Here is a 26,394-nt window from a genome sequence, read left to right on the forward strand (position 1 = left end):
GCATCCCCCTTGGACTCTAGAGCTACCGCGGATTTGCTTCTCCGTGCCTTGAGTACACCACCCCAAGTCCACTTTGCCCACTGCACTGCTGAGACAGCATTGTCTATCTATGATGGAGCGTCACTGTCGCAGCACTGCTATTTCCATTGACGGATCGACAACGGCATCAGGTTCAGCATCTGCTTTTGTGGTCCCACTGCACGGGAAACAGGAAATGGCAAGACTGTCGCACAAAACATCTTCAACTACAGCAGAATTGGTAGCCATCCAGCCTGCAATATAGTACATAGTAGAACAACAGTCACCTGCCGAGTGGGTTGTATACAGCGATTCAAAAGCTGGACTCCAAGCCATGCTTTCATTCTTGGGAAACGGCTGTATGACACCAACAGTTCGCCAAATACTCCACGAATACAACAAATGTAGAGTCGCTGGCCACAAAGTAACTCTGCAGTGGATTCATGGACGTGCGGGTGTAGGAGGGAATCAAGCTGCCGACGACAAGCGGACATAGCACACCTATCTTCAACACTACATCCGGTGATATACTCAAAGTCAGATGTTACATCTTCATTAAAGTCATTGTCGCAGGAACTGTGCAGACGGCGATGGATACAATTGCAGAGTGATTCGTAGCTACTGCATCGCATATATCCGGAGGTGAAGTTCTGTGTTCCGTCTACGCAACCGCGCTCTGTTCAGACGTTTTTACACCGGTGTCGGCCTTATGGCCGTCATTTTCTTCATAAAGTTGGAAGAGCTGACTCATCGAAATGTTTGGTTTGTGCAACGGTGGAGGATAGTGAGCATATTATAATGCACTGCATTAGGTATGCGTCTCAAAGAGGTACTCTGGAAGCTACACTTGCTCGACTAGACAGCAGGGTCTTCGATATACTGAAGGTGTTGGGACTTTGGGCACCGAACACGAGGGATGGTGCCTTGGCGGCACTTGTGAAATTTGTTCAGAGCTGTGAAATGAACACAACCTTTTAGGATTCTCTGTGCATGATCTTGGGATAACTGTGAATAGTGGACTTCTAGTGAATATGTGAATAGCGAACTTGCGAGTAGAGCACATGAAAAGTATTTTTTTTTGGCGGGGGGGGGGGGGGCGAGAATTTATGTTAGAAGTAGCAGAACAAGTCGGGAGACAAGTTCAAGGTCTGCTTTTTCGTTTTCTCCTTACAAACAAAAAAATAGAGAGAGGCAGAGTAAGAGACGAGACAGAAATGATAATTCGTAGCTTTACGTCGCGAGACAACTTAGAGAGAGAAACCTTCTTGTAGAAGTAATATAGCCGGGGGGGGGGGGGGCAAAGATTGGACGATTGAAGATATTCAACATACTATGTGCCATCAAAAAAGTTATTGCCAAGGGCGCAGAAAGGAGAGGAAGGGAGAAAGTTCTGAGTGAAGAAGGATATAGGGAGTGAAGAAGGATATAGGTAAGGATATAGGGATATAGGATATATATACAGGGGACACAAGGGAGAAATGGGAGGTCGCAGGTCGCATGATCGTACATCATAGGAATACTCGATGGTGTCACAAAACCTGCATGACTGCCCTTCATGAAACGTCGCGCCACCGAAACGGTTGCGAAAGAAGTTCACATTTAACGTCATTCTTAGATAAAGTCGCAGAGCGGAAGACGTATAAAGTGCAACGCTACGGCCTTTTCGTATCGTCTCCCAGCCTTAGATACTGAGGAAGAACGAATGCTTCCACCAGCAGTATTTCCGAAAAAGGTATACCTAAAGAAATATGAAGAGGATGAAAACAAGGAATAGTCCGTCCAGCTGAAACACGTCACGCTCCGTCAGCCTCAATCACTTAACGCCGCACAAAGTTCGCGTCGTGGTTATGGGTTGCGTCCCAACCCAACCGATGCATATTAATACGCCGACGCCAGAAACGTTGCACTGCGGCAGATAATGATGCCCCATTAGCTGCACTCGCCCGAGCGTTACTCGCTTAAACGTCAGCTATAGAAGATCGCACCATGTAAGAGATGTGTGTCAGTACAGGTGTACTCATACGCGTGGGCACTGTTGTGACAGTGCCCACGCTGTGCAGGGGACGCACGCTGCCTCGCATATTCAATGAGGCCATTATTCGTCCACCATGGTTGACCCCTTTTGTATAAGCACACGACACTACCGCCTATGTACACTACACTTTTGAACGCGGGTGATGGATCGGCTGGCCCAGGTCAAGGGTGCGCCGTTTTTACGCTTCTGATATGGTTGCCTTTGCGCCGGGCTTTCCAGCCGTGTGGAGGGTAACACTGGACTGGAGCATAAAGAGAGGTAGGGATTGCCACATGGTATTTCTTGGTTGTCAGTAAGTGGTCCTGGAACGGCTGCTACAAGAGCAAGCACCGGTTCAGGCGACCCATAGATTGCTGTGGGCACCTTTACACATTGTATGCGAGCTTGAACAGGATTAAGGCGAATAGAGACGCGCGTACGTCAGGTAATGCTACGATGTTCTACGAAGTGTTACTGTCTGCAATGCAATGGTGACCTGACCAGATCAGCAAAGACAACCTGCAGTTTGGGTCCGGTGCATATTCCTAGGTGCTGCGGTGATCTTCTGAGACTCTAGGCTCACAGTATCCCAAGTGAGGGATTAGCATACCGACCTAACATCGGGCAAGAGCTGTGGACCAGCTGGCTGCACCGAAGTGGCCAATGTCTCCATTTTTCTCTTCTATCTGGTGGTCGTTGTGGTCGCTGGTATAGTAGCGGCCAATGCCGAGATGTTCTTAATTGTGTGTGTGTGGGGGGGGGGGGATGACGTTTAATAATAATCATAAGTAAAAGAAGAAGTGAGGTCTCCCTATCTTAAATTAAGTCATTCCGAAAAAATTAATAAAGAAATAAAGAAATTAAGTCATTCCGAGGAGAGGAGGTATAGGCCAGCAACGCATCCCGTGCTCTCCGACGGATGTGGGTACATCTTGCTGGTACAGGATGTCTTCCAATGTGACACAGGGGGTTGACAGAATTTCCAACTGCGTGATCACTACTTCTCGCGCGACCTGGATGCGATGAAGTAGTGGATCACGACTGATGAGCCCACTAGAATCAGGCTCGTGTTCTCGGACAGCTAGAAGACATCCACCTGATATTTAGCTATTCAGCAGCCGATGTATACGTAACGTCGAGTAAACACTGTTTCCAGCAGGAACTGTTACGTGTTTCAGGGGCCAGATCACCAACTTGTTGGTGTTCAGAGAGATGATGATGTTATTGATGTGAAATGCATCACTTCGCCAGTGATTCGCCACGAACCCCTGTGCGAAGGAACACGTTTACACAACTTAAAAAGAAGAGAGATAATGCTTGCTATGCTCGAGTTCAAGCTTTGGACCTTGTTTATTCAGCGGTTATGCCGGTTACAGTAGTGCTGAGTATGGGATCGCCCCGTGAATTGCTTAACAAAAGACCATTCCGAATGAAATCATGTTTAGGTCGACCGTTCCCACATGTTGCCAGCGACACTTTGTCTCGTGCTGTACTGAAGAGTCCAGCTCCGGATTTTGGTACTTCGCAAAGAGTGCGGATCATTTGGATTAAATGCGCTGTTGTTGGTCGTGTGGGCAATGTGACATACGACGTAAACTTTCAAGGAAGGAAACGCCGTAGAGTCCATGCCAATTACGTGAAGAGCACTGTGTCAACCGACAATGATTCACAAACGTGTAGAGAGAGCTCTCTCAATCCTCTGAGGATGGGATTTAGCACGGATTCAAACCCCCTCTTATTAGGAAAGAAGGGATAAACTAACAAAAGGGTGATATAAGGGTGAGATAGATTAAAGAGAAAATACGAGTTGAGAAAAAAAGATGAGAGTAATGTGCATGAGAGTTTCAGGTGAGGATGGGGCGCCGGCGAAAGAGACGACAAGACTTGAGTTCACACGCTGTGCAGAAGACCTGTGTCGCTGAGAAACATAAAAGCTGCTTTGGTTACTGGCCGCTGACCGTGATCTGGGATAGCAAGCAGCCTTCCTGATCGTCAGCTGGTCCAAAGAATCATGCGTAACCTCCCAGTAAACGTTACTGAGAGCACGAACCCTTACGTGACCTCGTTAGCTTTAACGTTTACGACTGTTGCAGTCCTTATCTTGACCTGCAAGTGCGCCTTCGATATTTTGATGTTTAAAGCATGATTTAAAGGGACTATCGCATCCGGAAAAGTGCGTATGAGACCGACATGGTACCGTCCAGCAGGTTCCTGTGTCTAATTGGCCAAGTTTCTTTTTCGAGCTTTACTTATTTTCAGCTTACTTATTAAAGGAACGAGTTTTAAAAACACAGGGGCGGATGCAGACCCTCAGTTTTGGGGAGGCAGTTTCTTTGACGGAGCGCGTAGTGCACTCTTAAAAATGAACTTCACCGCATAGCACGCTCTTAGCCAACCATCATCTCGAATGATATCGTTATCAGCCCTGATTTGATGGAACCGGTAAGCGTACACCTTTTTTGTGACACTTATGCTGGTCACAATTGTCACAGAAAAGGCGTACGCCTCCCGTTTTCAAGTAATCAGATCCGATAATGATACCATTCGAGATGATGGTTGGCTAGGAGCGTGCTATGAGGTGAAGTTCATGTTCAAGAGTGTGGGAGAGGGGGGAGAGGGAAATCCAATTTTTTAACTGACGTTTGGGGGGGCCACAGCCCCCCCCCCCCCCCTTCACGTGGATCCACCACTGCGCTAACCAGAAACAGCATTCCACGAGCCGATCTCAGACTTCTCCGCAAGCTACAGACGCCATCATTCCGCCAGGGTCTCTCTGCCGCTCCCTCACTCTTAGAAATGAACTTCGCCGCATAGCACGCTCCTAGCCAACCGTCATCTCGAATGATATCGTTATCTGCCCTGATTTGCTGAAAACGGGAGGCGTCCGCCATTTTTGTGACAATTATGAACAGCATAAGTGTCACAAAAAAGGCGTACGCCTACCGTTTTGAACAAATCAGGGCACACAGCGATATCATTCGAGTAGTTGGTTGGCTAGGAGCGTGCTATGCGGTGAAGTTCATTTTTAAGAGTGCTGGTTGGCCTTCTTCGAGCCAAAGGGTGCTCACTGCTCGCCATTGTTGAAGTGACGTTTACCCGGAGGGAATTCCGGAATGCAACATCTGTCGTCCGCTCTTGCCATGCATTACATCAAATTGCAGAGATACAGCTCCTCTAATAGACCTCTACCGAAGAAACGTCACCATGACGTAATGATGACGTTGTAGACAAATGGAAACCGAAAAGCGCGGGCGGAGAACAGCGCGGTTTCACACAGCCGTATTCCTTCACGAAGGTCACAGGTAGCTTCTTTGTATTAGTGGTACACACAAATTAGGTCACATTTTTAGACACTTTCGTGTCTTTATTCGCATTCCCAGTCCACCTCGAAAAGAAAATGAGGCTTCACCCCAGGACTTGCATCGTCTGAAAGTCAATGTCGTAATCTTGTGCGGAATGTGGTTTGTTGTTACGACTTAGTTCGCGTAGTTCGCGCTTGATTTGTATAGCGACTCACGTGCACATCGAGAGAAACTCGTGCCCTTTAGATTCCAGAAGGTGGAAGAACCCGGTAGCCATCTTTCGAGAGGGCTACCGAAAAGATAGGATTCCCGGTAGAACGGAGCAGAACAAGGCAATACAACTAATAATATGTAAGAAATTTAAAATAATAAATCTTAGAATATGAGAAGTCACATTTAAACGTGGCTTTCTTGTGACTATTGATTTTTTTTGCTGTAGTATTTCCGCTCTACCAAGTCGACGGCACTGTTTTACCATCTGACGTCATTTAACAGGGAAAGGTCTATTCGCGTTGGATTTTTGGCGTTATACGCTACGTCTCTGCGCATGAGAGAAAGAGAAGGTTGGAGAAAGCACGGGGCAAAGCGGCTCCGGTGGCGCAGCGGTAACGCGTGCGCTTGGAGACTGGGAGGTCCGCGGTTCGAATCCGCGGGCCGGCTGTGCCGTCTGGGGTTTTTCCTGGGTTTCCCTCAGATGTGTAATAGGCGTATGCCGGCACAGTTCCCCTGAAGTCGGCCCATGGACGCAGCTATCCTCCCCCGAGCGGATTTCGCTCGGTCTTCCACTTCACCCTTTCCTCTCCTCCTCTTCACCACCTTTCCCTTCCCGAGAAACATGCCCCCTAATCAGGCAGGCAGACCTCTCGGGTTCCTCCCAACGACACTCCTCCTCCTCCTCCTCCTCCACTTAGGAAGCAGCAGTAATGGGGAAGGGGGGGGGGGTGACGTGGGGATTTCGAGCGGTCTGCCAGACAAGATTGCCGGCACGTTGCCCGAGGAAAGGATGAAAAGGGGTGGGGAAGGGGGTAGGCGAAGAGGAAGGCTCACACTTCTGGTTCTACAATGGAATGACCGATCTGATGAGCTGGCCAAAGCAGCTACAACAATCGAACCGAAGGGCCAGGCCCATTCAAGTAGTTTCGCGTGCTCCGGAACTATCAAAAGGCATGTATGGAGGCTACATCCCGATACGCGAACGGGATACCGGTCTGCACCCCCACCCTGTGCAGCGAGCGGCCTCTCCAAGGCTGAGGTTTCCCTCCTGCTTCGCATCCGATCTCGTAGTGCCTACACGTGCACCCACACTTTCAAACTCGGCCGCACTTCGAGTCCAAATTGTCGCCAATGAGGTGAGTCAGAAACGGAGGAACACATTATCATGGTGTGTCCGGCTACGTCTAACGTCAGACGGTAACTCCAAAAAGCAGTGCAGCACCCTGGAACATCAGAGCTACAGACTGAGGATATCGTCCATCCGCGCGGCAACCTCCAGCGCCGCGAGTCCGTAAATAAAGCCCTGCTGAACTTTCTGAAGGCAGTGGACCCTCACGGTCGGTTGTAGTGCAGGGAGCAATAAGGGTGTATTCGCAGACGGGCCACAACACTACGGTGAAAAAGATGGAGCAACGTGGACCTCACGCGCTGTTGTTGTGGTACCTTATTTGAGAGCAATCGAATGAGACCGTTCTACATGCACGAGGGGGAGGGAAAAGGTGAGGGACTGCGCGAAAGGCTGACCTACTTTCATATCGTATTGTCGGTAATGAACGAGGAGTAATATCGCACTGTAGTTCCGGAATCCACTGCGACGGATGCGATAGTCCCTTTAAGCACCACCACGTGCAGACCCCTCGAACGACGACAGAAGAAATGCAACAAATCGGGGGCACTGAAGCGGGCTCTCTTAACATGAAACATAGGGTTTATTTACATTCACGTGTGCGTGATTTGGAGTAGCCAGCTCGTAGGTTGCAAGAGTGCCTTACCTTACTCTGCCCTCTCTATAGATGAAGAGAGTGATTCGAACCAACACTAAACATGTGTTCTACTCAATTATTCCAGTCGATAAAACACGAGCGTACGTGTTGCGGTGTACAAAGTAAGACATCACCGAGGTTAGCCGCAATCACTACCCCCAGCCAAGGTTTCCAACCCAACGCACTCTATGCCTCAATGATGCATTCGCCCGAATACGATTCTCACGTTCGCAAGGAACGGCAAACCGAAAACCCTCTCGGTGCTTCTCACCCTTTTCTTTCACCGCAAACACAACCTTCCTGCGACCCGCACTTAACGTCCAGCGGAAACTTAAACAACTTCCGTAAACAAAACCCGTCACCGCAGCACGAAACCAATGCAAAAGCCTTGTCGCACCCCAGAGCACACGATATGGGTCCATCCTTCAAAGACGCCAACGTGAACCCGCGAGTGTCACCCGACTACACTGTCTAATGTACTCCACTCCAAGGTGGCCAGCACAAGCTCCGTTTCAAATAATTGCCCCTGCGACTCCCAAAGATTTATCGAGTAGCCCAGAAAGAAGAGCACGATGGCGCCGCGTTCTCATTGGTCGAGCCCCGGACCGGGTTGCTATGACGACAATGCGTGACGTCGCCGAGATGCACGTTTCCATTTTTTTAACCCTCACCAGTGTTGCCCTCCGTAGGGGGATTCTTGGTAGGATTCTTGGTAGCTCGATGTGGATATTTCAAGGATGGCAGAGTGAGGAGGACTCAGGAAAACCACCGTATGAATACAAATTTACGTGATGCAAAGGACGGCTAAGGATCATCCATACATGTATTGAGACGGAAAGGGTGTACTTTCGGAGGCGTGGGAAATAGCGGAAAAGAAAATCCTGTTGAACTGTGAAGCGAAGAGGGCCTTTAATGTGTAAGAACGCTACATCAGGGCGTGGCGACTGCCCCGTTAGAAATGCTTCTAGATTGCTATATGCTACGCTGGTGAAGATATCGGTAACTAAGATTACATGTTGTTATTTATATTGTCGTCTGCTGCTAGCGTAGCGTAAGTTTTTATTAACATGGGACAATAGCGTAGATTAATTGACGAATTGCGTATTTTCCTCTATTTAACCCTACATTCACTGTACGGACCTCGCTCTGCGAAAAAAAAAAAAAGCCAAGGACGAAATACTGGAGACAAGAAAGAAGCAAAGGGGCACAGAAAAATATTTCGGGAGGGGTTCTATGGGGACTTTACGTGGGGGAGGAGAATCTGTCCCTCGTTTCCCACTCCCAAACGCACTACCATTGGTACGATTTTTTCGGGTGTTGGACCCCCCCCCCCCCCCGGTTTGCTACGGCACTGCACAGGGGCAAGTAGGAATATGTAATATGATGACATTCTGCGATGTGATTGTGGTGGTATTCCTTTGAAGCGGGCCATTTGTGCATAATTGGATAGTCAATTCCGAACGGGCTGGAGACTTTCAACGTGCGAGACCGTTAGCTATAGCCGCATAGAATCACATTTACTTTGCACAGTGCAAAACGAATCTGCTCCGTGACTACGTGGTGCATATTAATGATTGACTGGCCTCCGCGCGACCGTTAAAAACGGAGACACATTCAGGGTGGGTTGATCTTTCTTTTCTCTGATTCTCTCTCTCTCTCTTTGAACAACGAAATGTTTTGCGCAAATTACGTTATGAACAGCCTGTAATAATGCAGAAAAAAAGTGAGTTCCGCTTCTATAAAATTGAAAAATTCTTCTTCAACGAATGTAAATTCGATGCGACTGATAGCTAAACGCATGCCAACACCGCACAAAATTGAACTCAATTTGAAATAAAAATAAATGTATTAATAAATAATGTAATAAATAAATGTTTGTGTGTGTGTGTGTGTGTTGTGTGCACACAAAAATACTACGTTTTTGCGGAACAATTTCAGATCGTTTATGTGAGTGATACATAAGAAATTTTCTGTAACATTTTGGCGTTACGGTTTGATGTAAGTGTTACGTTAATTAATTAATAATGAATTTGATTTTTATTTCGAATTAATCTAGCTGATTCGCATCAATGAATTATGTTGAATTAAATGTCACCAAAGTAAATTATACGTCCAAAACCTCTTAAAACTTTCTAACACAGAATTCAGCCTAGATTTGTTTCTTTTTCATAGCATGTTTTAGTACTCTGATTTACTGTGGTGAGCCATCGTCGTCAGCATCACCAATCATGCGCGCACCGCCATACCCCACAACGACCATCTATGCACTCCTCTTCATCACGAGAATAGATTGGAAATCGACCGATAGATTCGCAACGGCCACTTTTGACACACCCGCCCGCTGAAATACGCGTTTGTGAAGTTGCGTCACTTTTAGGAGCCACTTTTGCGGCGATCGATCATTTAATATGTATTTCGTCCGCTAGTGGGAGCTGCGAACGATATGCGCGCAACGTGGTCCCATTCCGAGACGGTGCCTCCATAAATACACAAACCATAGATCATGCATTATGGGTTTTGATTCAATGCCAGGTACGGAAGTAGTGCATTTTGTGCATGCCATTCTCTGCACACTAATAAGAAATTAAGTCTCTTACAGTATATTGCACCCTGAAAACAAAGCTTCACCACATAGCACGTTGAGGGCCAACCATTGTACGGAGTGATACGTCTATAACTCTTTATTTGTGGAAAACGCGGGGCGTACGCCTTTTTGTGAAAATTAACATTTCTGCATAAGTGTCACAAAAACGCGCATGGCACTCGGGCTGATGATTGGCTAGGAGCGTGGTATGTGGTGAAGTTCATTTTTAAGTTCCCGTTTAAGTTCACAGTTCCCGTATTAGTCGGCCAAGGACGCACATTCCAGGTCGTGACGTTGCCCACCTCTGCGAGGCCGATAACAGCGAGTCCTTTCACCACCATAATTTTTAAGAGCGTGTGTCCTACACTCTAAACACAGAACTTCACCGCATAGCACACTCCTAGCCAACCATAATCTCGAATAACATCGTTCTCTCTCCTGGTTTGCTGGAAACGGGAGGCGTACGCCATTTTCGTGACAATTATGAACTGCATAAGTGTCACAAAAAAGGCGTACACCTCCCATTCTCAAGAAATCAGTGGAAAGGACGATGTCATTCGAGATTATGGTGTGCTAGGAGAGTACTATGCGGTATAGTTCTTTTTTTTTTTTTTTTTTTTTAATGTAGGGGAGCTGAGGCTCATCCTCTTTATAATGTGAGCCTTTTGACTTCTTCATGCTACTCCGCTCACAAATGTAATGACGCCTGTGATTGGTTTAGGCCACGAGTCAAGAGTAGTGCGCCCGCATGCTTGAAACGTTTGCTGGTACACTGATCACGTTGCGAAAACGCTCGTCGGAGACGACTTACTCAGAGCACATTTGCATTGCTTTGCAAGCAAACACGTAAAATATTTCCGTTAACAATACATGTAAATGGGCTTTCCCGCCTGCATGGCGTCTGCCATCTTCTCATATGCCTCAATCCGAAAGTGCGGACTACATCTCCCGCTAGTGGAGATATTCCTCTCTGACTGTACCTCTTGTGCTGTCTCGGAGCACAAAAGGTCATTCAGAGAGAGAAGGTCAATGGAACGAGAGTGAAGATTGTAGTGACGAAGTCTCATTGATGATAATGAAGTGATTTTAGCTCAAGTTACTCGGTGCCGTATGAACATAAGAAGATCGGTCGAAGTAATCAAAAATCCAGCTACGGACCTGCGTACAGTCCCGAAATGCTGCATGTCGATGGTTTGCGGACGATCGTCTGCAAAGAGCTAAAAGGAAAGCCACAAAACAACAAGAAAATAAAACCTTTAATCTTCAACGTGGCGTGTGACAGCCACTGCCACGCACAATGCAAACAAGGCCGCATCGTATCGCTCACTTTTTCCTCTTTCCTTTCTCTTCCTTCTCCGTTTTTTTTCTTCTTCTTCTTTTTTTTTTCTTCCCACCTATCCACTACATCGATGGAGCGGTCGTGCAGTCACGTTTCGCCTTTTTGCCCTTTACGGCACAGCCACACAAGCGGACAACAAAACACGAGACGGTGTAACTCAAGAGACTCTTGCGCCACGTAGCGGGCGTCAAGAGCTTGAACGAAGTCGTTACAAACGACTCTTTCTCCGTGGAAGTAGACGGAAGAAGAGGGTTGTCGGGCCCGTCTGCATCGCTAAAAAAAAGTAGCAGAAGAAATATGCATAGGTGTACAGATGAATGTGTGTGAGCCGAATACGTACGTGACATTTGCGTGCGAAGGAAATGGGAAACATGGAAACCCTCCTGAGGTTATACGAAATGCAGTGGTTGCGTTTAGAATGTCTCCAAGGAGCATGAAGCTAAAGTAGCCGTGGCAAAGCAACGCATGTCGAGTGGGTCACGGAGTGAGGTACCATGGTTGCTATGCAGTGTTTGGCGCGTTTATTGGTGATGCGGGATCCATTCTGTAGCCTTTGTACTCTCTGTAATTTCTAAGTTCTGTCGAGGTACGGGCGACTAGGTGCGACTACGACAATAGATACGTGGAATCATGATGATCTGATCTCGCTACACCAGGGCACATTAGTTAGTATGCTATATGAGCAGTGATGGGCCAAGTACACCTCAAACTGTACTTAAATTGTACTTGAAGTAAAGTACTAAGTACCGGTTGTACTAGGTATTTGACAGGACAGTACAATGTACCATATCCTACAAATGTACTTAAAAGTACAAATTCCTTTGCAAAGTAATTTAAAGTACTCATCAGGTGCATTACAAGTTTAGATCGTATCGATGTACGTTTCAACATTTGGTAGTGAGAAAACGTGATGTATTTATATTTTGATTGTTATCTTTAGAAAACTTTTAGCCAGCATTTTTGCAAAGTGCTAGCTAGAAAACAAGGATAGTTTAAGCTGACTCATTAATATGAACAGGAAGAAATGATTTTGCGACCAAGCTCTGCGTTTGTATTGCCAATTGGGTACTAGAGTACACTTGAAATGAAAGTACTTCTAAGTACGAAGAAAAGTACTTCTGGTACAGTACAAAGTACACAAATTGAAATGCACTGTAAGTGAGAAATGTACTTAAAGTACTGCTTGAGTACTTGGTGCTTGAAGCACTTCCCATCACTGTATACGAGCGAGTTTTAGTGCATCGTACGCTATTACCTTTGCGTACGTAAGGGATAGCGCTGGCAGTGCGCAGTGCGCAGAACCACCACGCCAGCCATCACGTACGCGAAGGCAATAGCGTACGACGCACTAGAACTTACTATTGATAGGTTGTAATACCTGGGGGGGGGGGGAGAATATGTTTATTACGAAAAAAAAACAGGTAAAAAGGAAAGGTCAGCCAGGCAGAAGCCGAATTGCTATTCCTCGTGAAAAAAAGAAGAAAAAACAGAAACAGAAAAAGAGAAAGACGCAAGCGGTGCATGGGCAGCAGGGGGGCATGAGTACACTATCGCTCAGAGGCAGTCCAGGAGCCGAGAGACACCCAGGAAGCATATTAGCGCTCTGGTAACAGCCAATTGCTTCTGCCCTACGGGGCCCAGTAGGGTGGCCAAAGAGAGGTCTCTGTGCCCCAGGGCAGATAGGCGGTGCGTGAGTGCGGTCCGAGGAGCGGCATATCTTGGGCAGGTCAAGAGTAAATGATGGGCGTCTGCGTCGGTGGAGCAGGAGGGGCACGCCGAAGAGGGACGCTGCTTGATCTTGAACAGGAACGATGGAGTACGGGTAACGTTCAGGCGAAGACGATGGAGAGCTGACTCTTCCTTTCGAGACAGCCGTAGCGCCACACTAGTGAGTTTTAGTATACACTCTTAAACCCGTACCTTTTATTGTAACTTTTAGAAACATGTAACTTCTGTATAGACGTAGATTTCGAGATTTCTTATAGGTTACACCACTGTAACGTATATTTAGAGGTTAAAAGCGACCAAGGTCATGTCTTTACAACACGTATAGAAGTTACATCTCGGAAAAAACAAAAACAGCTTGTTGTAACTTATAAATGTACCCTCTACTCCGACACTGTAACTTCTAAGCGAAATCTCCAACGATAATCTCTTTGTTAGTTTCTTATCGTTTGTTTTCCTTTTGTTTTTCAGCATAATGCCGCGTTTCAGCCTCCCATTCGAGACGACAGTTGCGAATCTACGCTGTTATTTTTTATCTGTTTCAGCGTCACCTATACGTCAACTACATGTTATCAATGCTGTATGAACACAGATTATAAGTTCGCAGTCTGAAATACTGATAGTATGTATCTTTCTAAAGGGTGGAAAACAATTGTCAATGCCGCAACCACCAAGATTTCCGATTTCGCTGCGTAGCCGAGCCTGGTCTAGGTCTATCCACACTGAGAGCGGTTTCCTTGAAACGCTTAACGCTCGTCGTCCGTCCGTTAACAAGTGTAATCTGTTTTAATCAGTGGTTTTCCTCGCGTTTATCATAGTATCGTCAGGAACAACGGAAAAGCTAGATGTCGCTAGCAAACAAGTATATTTTCGGTGTTCTCAGGGGAAAGTTTAGTGAGTGCGAAGATTGCAAAGAATATATAACCGAAAACGAACGTCACCACCGCAGCCCTAATTCACACGCTTCATACACTGGGTAAGTGTACATTTTGTGCTAGGTACGTGCGTTATTTTGATAGCAAGAGCTCTTAGCGCAGGTTTGTTGTGATTATGGCAAGCGTTTTGCGGTCCTGCATATGAACGCCACTTACGCTTGCTACTTTTCTGCTCTTACTTGGTCGCCAAGTCAATACACCGGCGTGCATTTTGCGAGCTGCGGATATATGCATCGAGATGTATAATTCGCAGCTTCCTACTTGTTGTATTCTTACGATATTCTAAGACTCAATCGCGGAGTGAACGCCTTCCCGCATTTATGCTGCTTTGTACCTTGTGCTTTGTACGGATTGGAATGGTTCCGCAAATGTTACTCTCATTGCCCAAACTTTTGTTCCCAGGATCCCACATGCAGGTTCACATACCGTCACCAGCGCAATGCAGTACCTCACAAACTCGTCCCAGAGCGCCTCCAACGCTGATAACGCAGTAATGTAGTGTCTCCTGCGTTACTGTACACTCATATTCCTCAAGGTTGTGTGCGTTTTATGTAATACTGTATTGCCATTTGCGCTCGCCTCTGCAACACGAATGTGGAATAAATTTTTTTCTGCTGCAGTTCTCCATTTCGTTGGGTGTGTTCAGCTTAGCAAACATAGGTCAGTTGTTTTGACTCGCTAGCTTCCTCGCACTTTTATGCATTGCTTCTCACTTAGAAGATAGTTCTTTTTTCCACATACATGGTAAAGCGACCATGGTTTCGCCTCACACCAGAATCGCACTTGTGCACAATGTGTCACCTCTCGACAGACTTCTGTTTTTGTAATATACATATGTTCAAGATCTCCTTTTCTGCTGGTTCATTTTGGTACCTGTTCTGTAAATGTCTGTCCATATCCCACGCACAGGGTGTTTGTTTTTATTCGCATCACACCAGCGCTCATTTGACAGGTGGGTTATGTTAATTTTCGCAAATTAACCCATCCGTAGTTACAAACATTTCCGACATTTCCTGACGCATGTGTTTGTAACTACGGATCGACTAATTAGCAAAGATTCACATAACCCACCTGCCAAATGAGCGCTACTCTGTTGCGAATAAAAATGAACATCCTGTATAAAAAGCCGCACGTTGGCGTAACCTTTACGGGCAGGTGCTGGATTGAAGGCCGTAACCTCTAATTAGTGGGTTTCCTTGTAACTTTTATAAAAGGTGTCACTCAGAGGGTACCTGGTAGCTTCTGAAATAGAGGGTAAAATATTGCGATTTTTTACCCTTTACTAAAGGGTACGGAGTTAAGAGTGTACCGTTGATAAGGTTATCGTGCCTATCGGAACCAATCGCAGTGGTGCGTGACTCAGAATCTTGTCCACTGATTGGTTCCGGTTGATACGGTTCGACGCTAGCCACGTTATCAACGGCCTGCTCAAACTCTCTACTGAAGGCCACCTTCGGGTCAATGCGGTGGAGGAAGGTGTTGGCTGCGAAAGTGTTTTCCATGAAAAGGCGGGTGTCGAAGGAAAGGCGCCGGCAGATGTGTATGCGGCAGACGGATGGTGGTAACGGGATGACAGTGTTGCACTCAGCTGCGCCATGAGTGCGCCTCGCTGCCGTGTCGGCACGTGTGATTCCCGGCAAGCCAATGTGGCTTGGCACCCACTCAAACCACACGGAGTGGCCGGAGGTGACGAGGAGGTTGTGCACAATCAGGATCAGTGAGCGGATGTCAGAAACAACTTGCGAGCGAGGCGAAGACAGTGCCTCCAGCGCCGACTAGCTGACAGTGAGGACTGTCCAGCTTCCAGGTGGACGAGAGGATATAAGCTTCAGTGCTTCGTGAATGGCTACAAGCTCCGCTTCGGTGGACGACGTTCCGTGGGGATGCTTGAAGGCTTGTTCGATGTTTTCGGAAGGGAGGAACAGTGCTGCTGTGGAGCCGCCCGCGGAGACCGAGCCGTCGGTATATATTTGCAGTCGCTGGCTGCGTAGGGCGTCCAGGTGCTCCAGCACGAGATACCGCAGGAATAACTGTTGTATTATAGTTGACAACCAGAATCAGCCTACGGCTGCTCTCACGAAGACTCGCTCGCGCTTGTTCCATATCCTTTTCTTTGAAGGAGCTCTAGCGGTCTCTGACATTCACGACACGCAGTGATGGATTAATAATGATACCACATCCAAGTTCCATGGCGTGACATGAAGTCGCCACGGTAAGATAATGTCGGCGTACACAGACATAAAAGTCACAGTTCTTAGGATCCCTCAGGAAATCTTAGGAAGAAAAGAAGTGCGTGATATCAGGCCTGGGACTTGGCACAGATGCCAAGGTGAACGGTGTCGGCGATATTATTCATTCGGTCTCGTAACGCCTCTCTTGCATTACGCAACGTATGACATATTACAGTGTACCACTTTGTAGCGGCCAAGCCTGTGCTTAAGATGCGGGGGCGAAGTTCATATCAAGACGAAGCCTATGCATCACAGACACAAAGTATCCAGGCAGCCCGCTTGGTAGGACGAAGGAGTTCTCGTGATCCACATCACGCGTGGTCGTCCCGGACCATCCTGACGCCCATCCCCATTAAAGGGGGCAATTGGCACCGTCGCGGCTACGTGGAACAATAACGAGTAAGTACAGAAAATGGAGATGAATGAGAAGGTTATGTGCAGAAATACATGTGCATGTGCATTCTCCCGGATATTCTGCTTACATTGTAAGTTCGGATTCGATTGGGCTGCTTATCGTTGGGATTGTTTTAGAACGCACACGAAATCCAGATACACAGGTATGGTACCCTGAGGTTACACGTATGGTTTGTCTGCGCAGTGTGGCGACATGTTGCACGTGCCGTAGGGTAGGACTGCGGATAATTTGGACCACCTGGGGTTCATTTTACGTGCGCCGGAAATCTTCGACACACGGTACTGGAAGCAATGTTATCCCTCCCCCACATTGCTTCCGCCCTCGGCCGGGATCGAACCCGCGATCTTGAGCTCAGCAAGCTAGGACGTTACCGACTGAGCTCCCGAGGACGCAAGAAGGGAGCAAGAAAAAAAAAAAAGAAGTCGGACGGAAGGAAACGCAATGCAAACGGAATACGAAAGGATGGAATATGCCTGACATATTCTCTCGCGCGCCATCAAACGTTGTGAATAAGTTGTGCCACGATCTAGGAGAGTGCACGCGGTATATTCATATGCCAAACCCAAAAGTAGGAAGACGAAAACGTGTAACGTAAGGTTGTGCTATAATATGCAGCAGCTGCAGCAAACAAGGAACACCCTCATACTTGGAGGCGTAGTTTCATGCACATATTCAATAGCCTCTTCTGCAATCCTTTTCAGTTCTTCCACATCATCTCTGCACAAGATGCTTCTTCTTTCTTCTCAGTTCCATTTTCGTTCAGATGTTATTGTGCCTATATATGAACTGCCTGCGCTGCTTTCCTGTAAAGAAATGAATTGCAAATTCTCGTATATTTCTGTACTCTGGAATGACTGCCATAATGTCCCTTGGCCGGCGTGTGGTTCAATCCAAAGCAGTGATTTATCCAGACCCCTCCCCCCCCCGACACCCCCATACGTTAGCTACCGTTACAGTGTAACTGCACACCCAATTCCTATGCACCCCCCCCCCCCCCCCCGCCTCCTCCGGAGCTTACGGTTCTGGATAAACTACTGAATCGCAATGTCACGAAATCCGCAGTATTTATACGTCATCAAGTTCAGCGTTCGCTTGGGAAAGGTATTGCGTAAGCTTACACAGGCGTACAAGCGCGGCCGTTGGAGGCTACCAAGGATTTCAGGCTTCCGCTTTTGGCATATATACACACAGCGTGAGCCATTTCTGGCGCTTTTTTTAAACCAATTCCCTTGTGTGGACCTTGGCTGGTATTCATTATGCCACCGGGGAACTTGCGGTTTCGTTTCCCGTTCCACAGCGTACGTGCTTTTTCTCCCTCCATCCTCTTCTTTTTCTCTCTCTCTCTCTCTTTCTTTTTTGTTATCCCTGCCTCTGTTTTCACGTGACCACTTGGTATGTTATATAAAGATGTCAGCTCTTTATCACTTTTGTACCTGACGAAATGCAAGCTACTGCAAGAAAGCTTGTATTTTAATAAACAGTAGTTTCAATGTTTTTATCTTTTTATCACTTTGTTCCCTCCTAAGCGCCGCAGTTCCAACACACTACATGTGATGCGTAGTCAAAGTACAACGTCACCAAGTCGAGTGTGTCTCAATGTGTACTCCACACGTATCCAAAATGAATTAAGTTCACCTCATCAGACTAGCACTAACGAACTTCACCACACAGCACGCTCCTAGCCAACCATAATCCCGAGTGACATCGTTCGTTCCCCTGATTTGCTGAAAACGAGGGGGGGGGGGCGTACGCCATGTCTATGGCATTATGCAGTTCATAATTGCCACAAAAATGAAGTGCGCCCCCCGTTTACATGAAATCAAGGCAGAAGACGTTGTCGTTCGGGATGACGCATGGCTAGGAGCGTGCTATGCCGTGAAGTTCTGTTTTTTAGAGTGTAAGGATGTTCATGGGAACTGCATCCATAGCTGTTCTATGGCGAAGGTGATGGGGGTTACATTTTCATGCATAATATCTCTTACATGGACCTAGACACTTATCCGCCGGGTTCGAACCCGCAACCTAGGGATCAGTAGGCGGACGCGCTACACTCTTACAACAGAATTTCACCTCACAGCACGCTCCTGGACATCGATCATCATGAGTGGCATCGTTCTCTCTCTGGATTTGTTAAAAAAAAAAGAACTGGAGGCGTGTGCTTGTTGTGACGTTTATGTAGTAATGCTAATTGTCACAAAAAGGCGTACTCCCCCAGCCTCCAACAAACCAGGAGTGATAACCAGCATCATTTTGTGCAATGATGTGTGGTATGTGTGATGAAGCTCCGTCTTTTAGAAGCGTACACTGTTAAAACAGAACTTCACCACATAGCACGCTCATAGCCAACCATCATTCCGAATGATATCATTCTGTGTATTGATTTGTTGAAAATGGGAGGAGGCGCCTATCTGGGACAGATAATCTTGTCCCAGATACGCGCCTCCCCCCTGTTTTGAACAAATCGCGGCACAGAATGATATTATTCGGAATGATGGTTGGCAAGGAGCGTGCTATGTGGTGAAGTTCTGTTTTAACAGTGTACCCCTTCCCCCAGATTTGCTGAAAACATTTGATTTGCTGAAAACAGGGGGCGTACGCCATTTTGCTGGCACTATACTGCCAATGATTGCCACAACAATGACGTACGCCCCCCCCCCCCCCCCGTTTTCAGCAAATCAGGAGAAAGAACGATGTTACTCGGATGATGGTTGGCAGGGAGCGTGCTATGTGGTGAAGCTCTGTTTTTAGAGTGTAGATTCTCCTTCTACACTCTAAAAACAGAACTTCCACCGCGTGGCATCATGTGCGCCAAACACTGCCGCGAACGACAGGGTTATCGGCTTCTGAGTCGAAGAGTAAGAGAGGTATAGCCAATGACGGTCCCCACTGAGACAAGCTGCAGCTCGCGAGGTAGCCGGTTGCGGAACATCGTGGTGATCTCGCGAAGCAATAGAGCACTGAAAACATGCACTCTTAAAAATGAACTTCACCGCACAGCACGCTCCTAGCCAACCATCATCTCAAATGATATCGTTATCTGCCCTGATTTGTTGAAAACGGGAGGCGTACGCCTTTTCTGTGACGATTATGAACAGCATAAGTGTCACAAAAAAGGCGTACGCCTCCCGTTTTCAACAAATCAGGGCAGATAACGATATCATTCGAGATGATGGTTGGCTAGGAGCGTGCTATGCGGTGAAGTTCATTTTTAAGAGTGTAGTGCGCACGTGAAATAGAATATTGAGGGTTTTGGGTACAGTTTGAACTGCCTATCTTAGATTTGACAAGTGGCAATATGTTCAGAGTTGACCTCACTTCTCGGTATTACAACAAAATTAATGTATAAGCGTCCAGCATTCTAAATGGCTGATGATGCGCGACGTCAAAATGACGAGTCGCTATTGTGGCCAGGACATCGCAGGGCGGGGAATATGGTCGAAAGAGTGCAGTGAATATTCAGTCGGTTTGGGGCCATTATTTACTTTTTTGCGATAACAATTTTTTGAAAACGTTCACAGTCGGCAACGTATCACAATGCATTTAAAAAAAGTGCCTCTCGTACACTCTTAAAAATGAACTTCATCGCATAGCACGCTCCTGGCCAACCATAGTCTCGAATGACATCGTTTTCTGCCCTGATTTGTTGAAAACGGGAGGCGTACGCCTTTTTTGTGACACTTATGCTGTTCATAACTGTCACAAAAAAGGCGTACGCCTACCGTTTTCAACAAATCAGGGCAGATAACGATATCATTCAAGATTATGGTTGGCTAGGAGCGTGCTATGCGGTGAAGTTCATTTTTAAGAGTGTATAGCTGTTTATTATCCCTTTAAAAACGGTGGGAGGGGGCGTACGCCCTCTCCTGACGCTTATGCAGTTGTTTTTTTAAGGTGTACGCCCCGCTCTTTCCACAAATCAGGTGTGACAACGGCATGGTTCTGTGCAACGGTTCACCTGCGCCGTGCTATGTGGTGAAGCTCTGTTTCAAGAGCGCAGGCTACATCATGTCACGGGCAGACGGAGGTTTTTCCGTGACTGATTTCCTATATTTCCCATAGAGGTGCAGTCGACCCCAGTTTTAACTGGGCGTCACTTATGAGTTATGCGGATCCCCCGCGATCCGGGCAAAAAGCAAGAATATTTCAATCCCTGCAATTTACCTTCATTTTATCCGGGCTTCAGTCTCCGGATCCGGACAAGAATTTCCAGAAATAATTGAGGAAAATGTCCGCCTTCACTTATACGGATGGGTTAATCGATGGATTAGGGAATACCACTCGTGGTGGTGGGGGTGGGGGGAGGGGGATATGTTTAATGTTGATTTTACAAAAGGAGGGAAAGGTTAGCCATGATGTCCGCTTGCTATTCCCAAAAGCAAAACAAAAAGGAAGATGAAGCAGCAGAGACACAGAAAGTTAAGAAGAAATACAGGAGAAGACAGCTCCTTCACTAATCGTTACCCAGCCAGTCATATGGAAGGTGTCAGAGTGCGCCCAAGAGTTTAGCACCAGCTACCGTGGCATGGTGGTTAGGATGATCGCTTTCCACGCCGAGACTGTTAGGTGACACGAGTTCGAATCCTGTCACTGGATGTGCTGTCTGAGCTTTTCCCTGGGTTTTCCGAGACTTTCCAGACGAATGTCGGCACAGTTCCCACTGAAGTCGGCACAGGACGCATACTAACCCTCCTATCCCCCACTCCTTCCTGCTGTCCTCTCTCCATCTGTCCACGTCTGTACGCCGCTCATAGCCACAGTTGGTTCGCGGCGCTAACAGGGAACTTTAAAAAAATAAATAATAAAAAAGAGTTTAGCCACTGGTGGGGCTTCTTGTAATATTGGCAGTAACGTTACACAAATGACGATGGACAGTTTCTTATGTCCTCCGAAATAAGCACAGGGTTTGTGGACAACCAATGGCTCATCTCCTCTAAGGTATCGCTTATCTGGACTCCCCGCTATCCGAACCGTTTCGCTGGGAACGCCAAGTGCCGGAGGGGGTCGACTGTACACAGGGAACGAATCGCCTACTGCATGCTCAAAACTTTACCCGTATAAACCTCTTAAGACGCTTCGCTTCCTTCAATCAAGACAGACTCAGTTATGAGAGAACGAGCTTAACATTCGCTAGTAATTTAAACCTCCGCTATAATTTCGTTCGCACATTTTCCAAACTATGACTGCATATATATACAAAAGCCGTCCACCATCCACGTTCATTTTTCGTCCAATCTTGTTTATTAAACGGAACGCTACAAACACACCTGCGCATTAGAAGATTCTCTATGGTTGGCTCAAGTGATAGAGCACGGTTGAAGCTCCGAGCACTTCATCATCAAAATGGCGGGACCGCGGCTGCCCTGTCTATGGAAAATGAGATTTGCGCTGAAGCATGCACATGTGAACTGATGAGATCTGCATGTTTCAGATGCACCTCGCTTGCCTGCTAGATACGCTTATATAGTGACTCGGAGTTGCAAATTAAGTTTCCAAGGTTGTTACTATGGCCGTACAAGTTTGCGTGCTAGAATTTCTCCTTCATTGCGAGGATACTTGGTTTTACTGAATTCTGCAATTCGTCACGCGAAAATGAGCAGGTTTATGTTTTGCGCGTGCGTGTGGACAGCTGGGAGAGGGGTGCTTGATTTGATTTTCGTGATGTGGAAGAGCGTATAGGCAACGAGGCGCAATTCTCAATTCAGTTTGATATGAGGACATGTCTTGGTTGATTTTGTAGAGGTGTGGATTGTTAAGCAGAAGGGTAATAACGTAGAGGTTCAGGTAACTTGATGCTTGAGCTGCATAAGACCGGATAGCGTAGGCTTATATTCCGTAGTTCATTAAACTAACACAGCGTTCATACTGTGTCTCGTTATAGAGGGGGGTTTCTTTTTCTTTTTTTATCCATTGAAATATCTATCACTGAATTTTGCTCTGAGCGAAGAGGTGATAGCGCTCATTCCACGTCAGTGGATCACGTCTTTTGGAACGATGGATATCATTGGAGATTATCTGCTGGCCAGATCAACCGCTTTGCGACCCGTCGGCGAATGTCATGTGGTGCACGGTTTTGGTTTCGACTCATTTTCATAGCCAAATCTAGCGATGAATGTTTCACGGCTCATTTGCTTTGGTTTCTGCACGAACTGTCGAACATTATTGCTCTCCTTCTCTCTTTTTCTTTTCCAAAGACCGATAGTGCGCTCTCCTCGATTAAATTAAAAGAATCATCTCGCTGGGCAGTCTTTCAATTAGTTTTTGCTGCACGTCTAAAGATGAACTTCACCACATAGCACGCTCATGGCCTACCATCATCCCGAGCGACATCATTCTTTCTACAGATTGGCTGAAAACGGAGGGAGTACGCCATTTTTGTGGCGCTATCTGATCGGCCGCTCCTAATCTATGCTCTGCTCTCGCTGTGCTGTTTTGGCGGATACCAAGCATGTGCTTCTCGACTGCCATCTTTACACCTCCCAAGGAGCAGCTCTGCAGTGTCGCCTGCAATCGATCGCCGCCGCACCATTCACATTGGTAACCATCGTCGGCCCTTGGTCTAACCAGATCGACCATCGCCAAGCTCTTGAGTTCTTCAAGATTTTTTCTCCGGGACACTGGTCTCCTCTCTACCCTATGATGTGCCGGCGTACCTGTGTGCTGTGTGTCGTGTTTTTGCCTAGCGTTCTGTTGATGTCTCACTGAATCCACTGACTATCGGCACCTATTCAGCGTCGTTCATCGTCTCATCATCAGGACGCATCTCATTCTGTCCATTGTGCCTTGGGGGTAGTGGGCCGCACCTCATGTAGCAAACATCACCATTCATCATCATTAATTTATATGTTGTTGTTGTGGCACTATGCAGTTCATTACTGCCAGAAAAATAGTATACGTCCCGCGTTTTCATCAAATCAAGGGCGCAAGCGTTGTCATTTTGCATGATGTTTGGCTAGGAGCGTGCTATGCGGTGAACCTTTGTTCTTAGAGTGTGCTTGCGTATTCGTATCGGTGGCATAATGTAATGATAACATCAGAGTAAACGTTCTTCTTGTGCGTTCATCTGCTGCGCAGACACCGACCGCGGTGTTTCCAAGAAAGCGAGCAGCGGAGAAACCAGAGCGAAAGAAACGCAGAGCGGAACGAGTGAGATATCCTCGAAGAGTAATGGCGTCAGCAAGAACTCTCGAGCACCACCATACGAAATCGTGCACACACACACACGTAGAAAGGAAATAAGAGCGAAAGAGAAAAGAAAAAAAGACGAAGAGAAAACAAACAAATTGGGCGATCGGAGACGCAACCACAGCGATAAACCTGCACCGCAACCGCACATGTTTCTCTTCTGTCCACTGTTCCTCCTCAAATCGCCATTCCAGATCAGCCGGTCGCGATCTTCTTCTCCGCCTTTAGTAGATATTGATAGCGGCCATTTTTTAGCTCCCCACGTGACGACCGCAGAGATCATCCGTATGGCAGCAGCGAACAAATGCGCTTCCCACTCACCGTGTGTGATGTTTCCACGGAATGATGCAGAACGCAGGCACGGTTGCCATGAGAGATGAGGAAATAGAATGTCAGCACGTGGGTGTGCTATTGACAACACATGCTGACAGTAGTATGTTGCACTATTATGTAAACATTTTAATAGTGCATTGGGATGCATTACTATGTGCACGTTAGTATAGCAGAGATGGCTAGTATAGCAGTTAGTTAGTATATAGCTTCTACCATTGATAGCAGAGATATATGGCCGTGTAATGGAAAAGTTAAGATAGCGGTTAGAAAAGTTAGGATAAGTTAAGCAACTTATCTTAACTTTTCTTAACTCTGCTCGATACCTGCCACTGACTTTTGTTCTTTTTTGAAGCTTTAGGGGGCCCACAAACGTCAACTGCAGTGTATGTCCGACCGTAACAGCCGTAAAAACAAGAAAAAGAGACAGACGAGTATATGAAAGTATAGCTACAAGGGCACCGAAAAGCGTGCGGGTGGCTCTTAGAACAGAGCTTCACCGCATAACACGATCCTAATCAACCACCATCCCGAACATCCCGACATCCTTCTGCCTCATGACTGGATAAAAACCGAAGGCGCACGCCTTTTTGCGACACTCATGTAGATAGTTATGTTGACTGTCACAAAAAGATGTACGCCCAGTCATTTCCACAAATCAGGAGCAATAATAATAAGAATAATAATAATAATAATAAATCGGGGCTTTACGTCGCGAGGCAACTGTGATCATGAGCGAAGCCACAATGGTCGAGTCTGTGGACTAATTTTACGCACCTGAGGGTTCTTTAACGTGCGCCGAAATCTTGACACACGGCGCACCATATTTAACGTTGAACATAGCAGGAGCAGGCAAGCTAGCTGGTGTTCAATTGATATTAACATTGCCTTGAGTTTGAGGGGAAAACACAGGACGAACACAGGATGAGATGAACAGATTCCAGTCCTGATGAACAGATTCGTCCTGTGTTTTCTCCTCAAACTCAAGGCAATGTTAATATCATATTTAACGTGCATCGTGGAAGACGGCGTGGCGTGTCTGAGCAACTTGTACCCTTCCACCAAGTTGCCACCGTCCTCGGCCGGGTTTGAACCCGCGATCTCGGGATCAGCTGATGGACGCGCTACCGACTGAGCCACCGACACCGGCCAAATCGGTATCATTCCGTGCATCTGGTTGACCTTCACCCTGCTATGTGGCGAAGTTCTGCTTCAAGACGACTCTATAAGGCTACCGAATTTAAATGCGTTTCGCAGAGTGCCTAAAGGTCTAGCCTTTCAGGTGTAGTCTAGTATCGCACATAAGCTTTGAGACACAACGAATCACCACACTCTAAAAACAGATGATGGTGGGAGTGGTGATGGTGACAGATGGTGGTGGTGGTGATGATGAAAGGGCTCGCCGTTGTCGGCCTCACAGAGGTGGGCAACGTCACAACTGACGCCCTGGGGAATGTGCGTCCTGGACCGACTTCTAAAGGAGCTGTGCCGACATACGTCTCGGGGGGAGGTAGCTTGCCGTTGTTGGCCGCACTCAAGTGGGCATCGTCACGACTATAGCCAAAAAAAAAAAAAGGAAAGGGGGAGAGGGGAGTTGAGGATTTCAAAGTGATGCATAGGCAGAATGACCGATACATACGTCTCAACTTCACCACATAGCACGCCCTTAGCCAATCGCCATGCCGAATGACATCGTTCTGCACCCTGATTGGTTAAAAACGGAAGGCGTACGCCTTTTTGGAACAGTTATGCAGTTCCAAAAAAGGTAGTGATAAAGGTAGCAGATAAAGGTGATGCGTTGCGTTGTACGTGATGTGTGAGCGAAAGAAACCGCAAAATTACGTTTCCCCTCCCTCTCCTCGTCAAGACGGTCGACAATGTGGAGCCGGCCCTCATTGGCCTCGTCAAACGATTTGTCCAATCATAGCGGGATGACTTTAGAAGAGACCAATCCGAGGTATTGTGGAGGCTCCTGAGAAGGAGAAGGAGTAGGAATAGCGTAAATTGCGTGTTTCTTTTTTTTTTCTTCTTTGTCTGTGTGTGTGTGTGTTTCTATCGATCATAAATGACGGACGGCGCAACTCGATCCTTTTGCGTTGGTGTCGAGGCGGCGGCATCTTTCGATCATCAAGGAGAAAATTCTGCGCTTGGTGCCCCTTTAAATATTTGAAGAAGAACCGAAAAATCAGAAATGCGAACCAATAACAGAATAAGGAGAACCAATAAGGAGAAAAGAAATGTTACAGTGAGGCTTCGCATGTGGTGCTGTCCTTGTCTTCTGCGCCCTCTCTGCGGAATGTTCGCATGGATGTTGACCTGATGAAGTGCAGGTTCTGCACGAAA

At 47.0% G+C, this 26,394-nt stretch overlaps 1 protein-coding gene and 1 long non-coding RNA gene across 2 annotated transcripts in view; both read right to left on the reverse strand.

Moving 5' to 3' along the window:
- The window catches only part of LOC135388330 (potassium voltage-gated channel protein Shal-like), a 447,190-nt gene that overhangs the window by 246,628 nt on the left and 174,168 nt on the right, over positions 1-26,394 (reverse strand). The window lies entirely within an intron of this gene.
- Positions 17,276-26,394, reverse strand: part of LOC135390105 (uncharacterized) — a 101,704-nt gene continuing 92,585 nt past the window's right edge. Inside the window, exon 3 of the long non-coding RNA XR_010421709.1 lies at positions 17,276-17,342. This is a non-coding gene — a long non-coding RNA (uncharacterized LOC135390105). The remainder of the gene's footprint in view (positions 17,343-26,394) is intronic.

Source organism: Ornithodoros turicata, chromosome 3 (genome assembly GCF_037126465.1).
Source record: "Ornithodoros turicata isolate Travis chromosome 3, ASM3712646v1, whole genome shotgun sequence".
NCBI classification, from domain to species: domain Eukaryota; kingdom Metazoa; phylum Arthropoda; class Arachnida; order Ixodida; family Argasidae; genus Ornithodoros; species Ornithodoros turicata.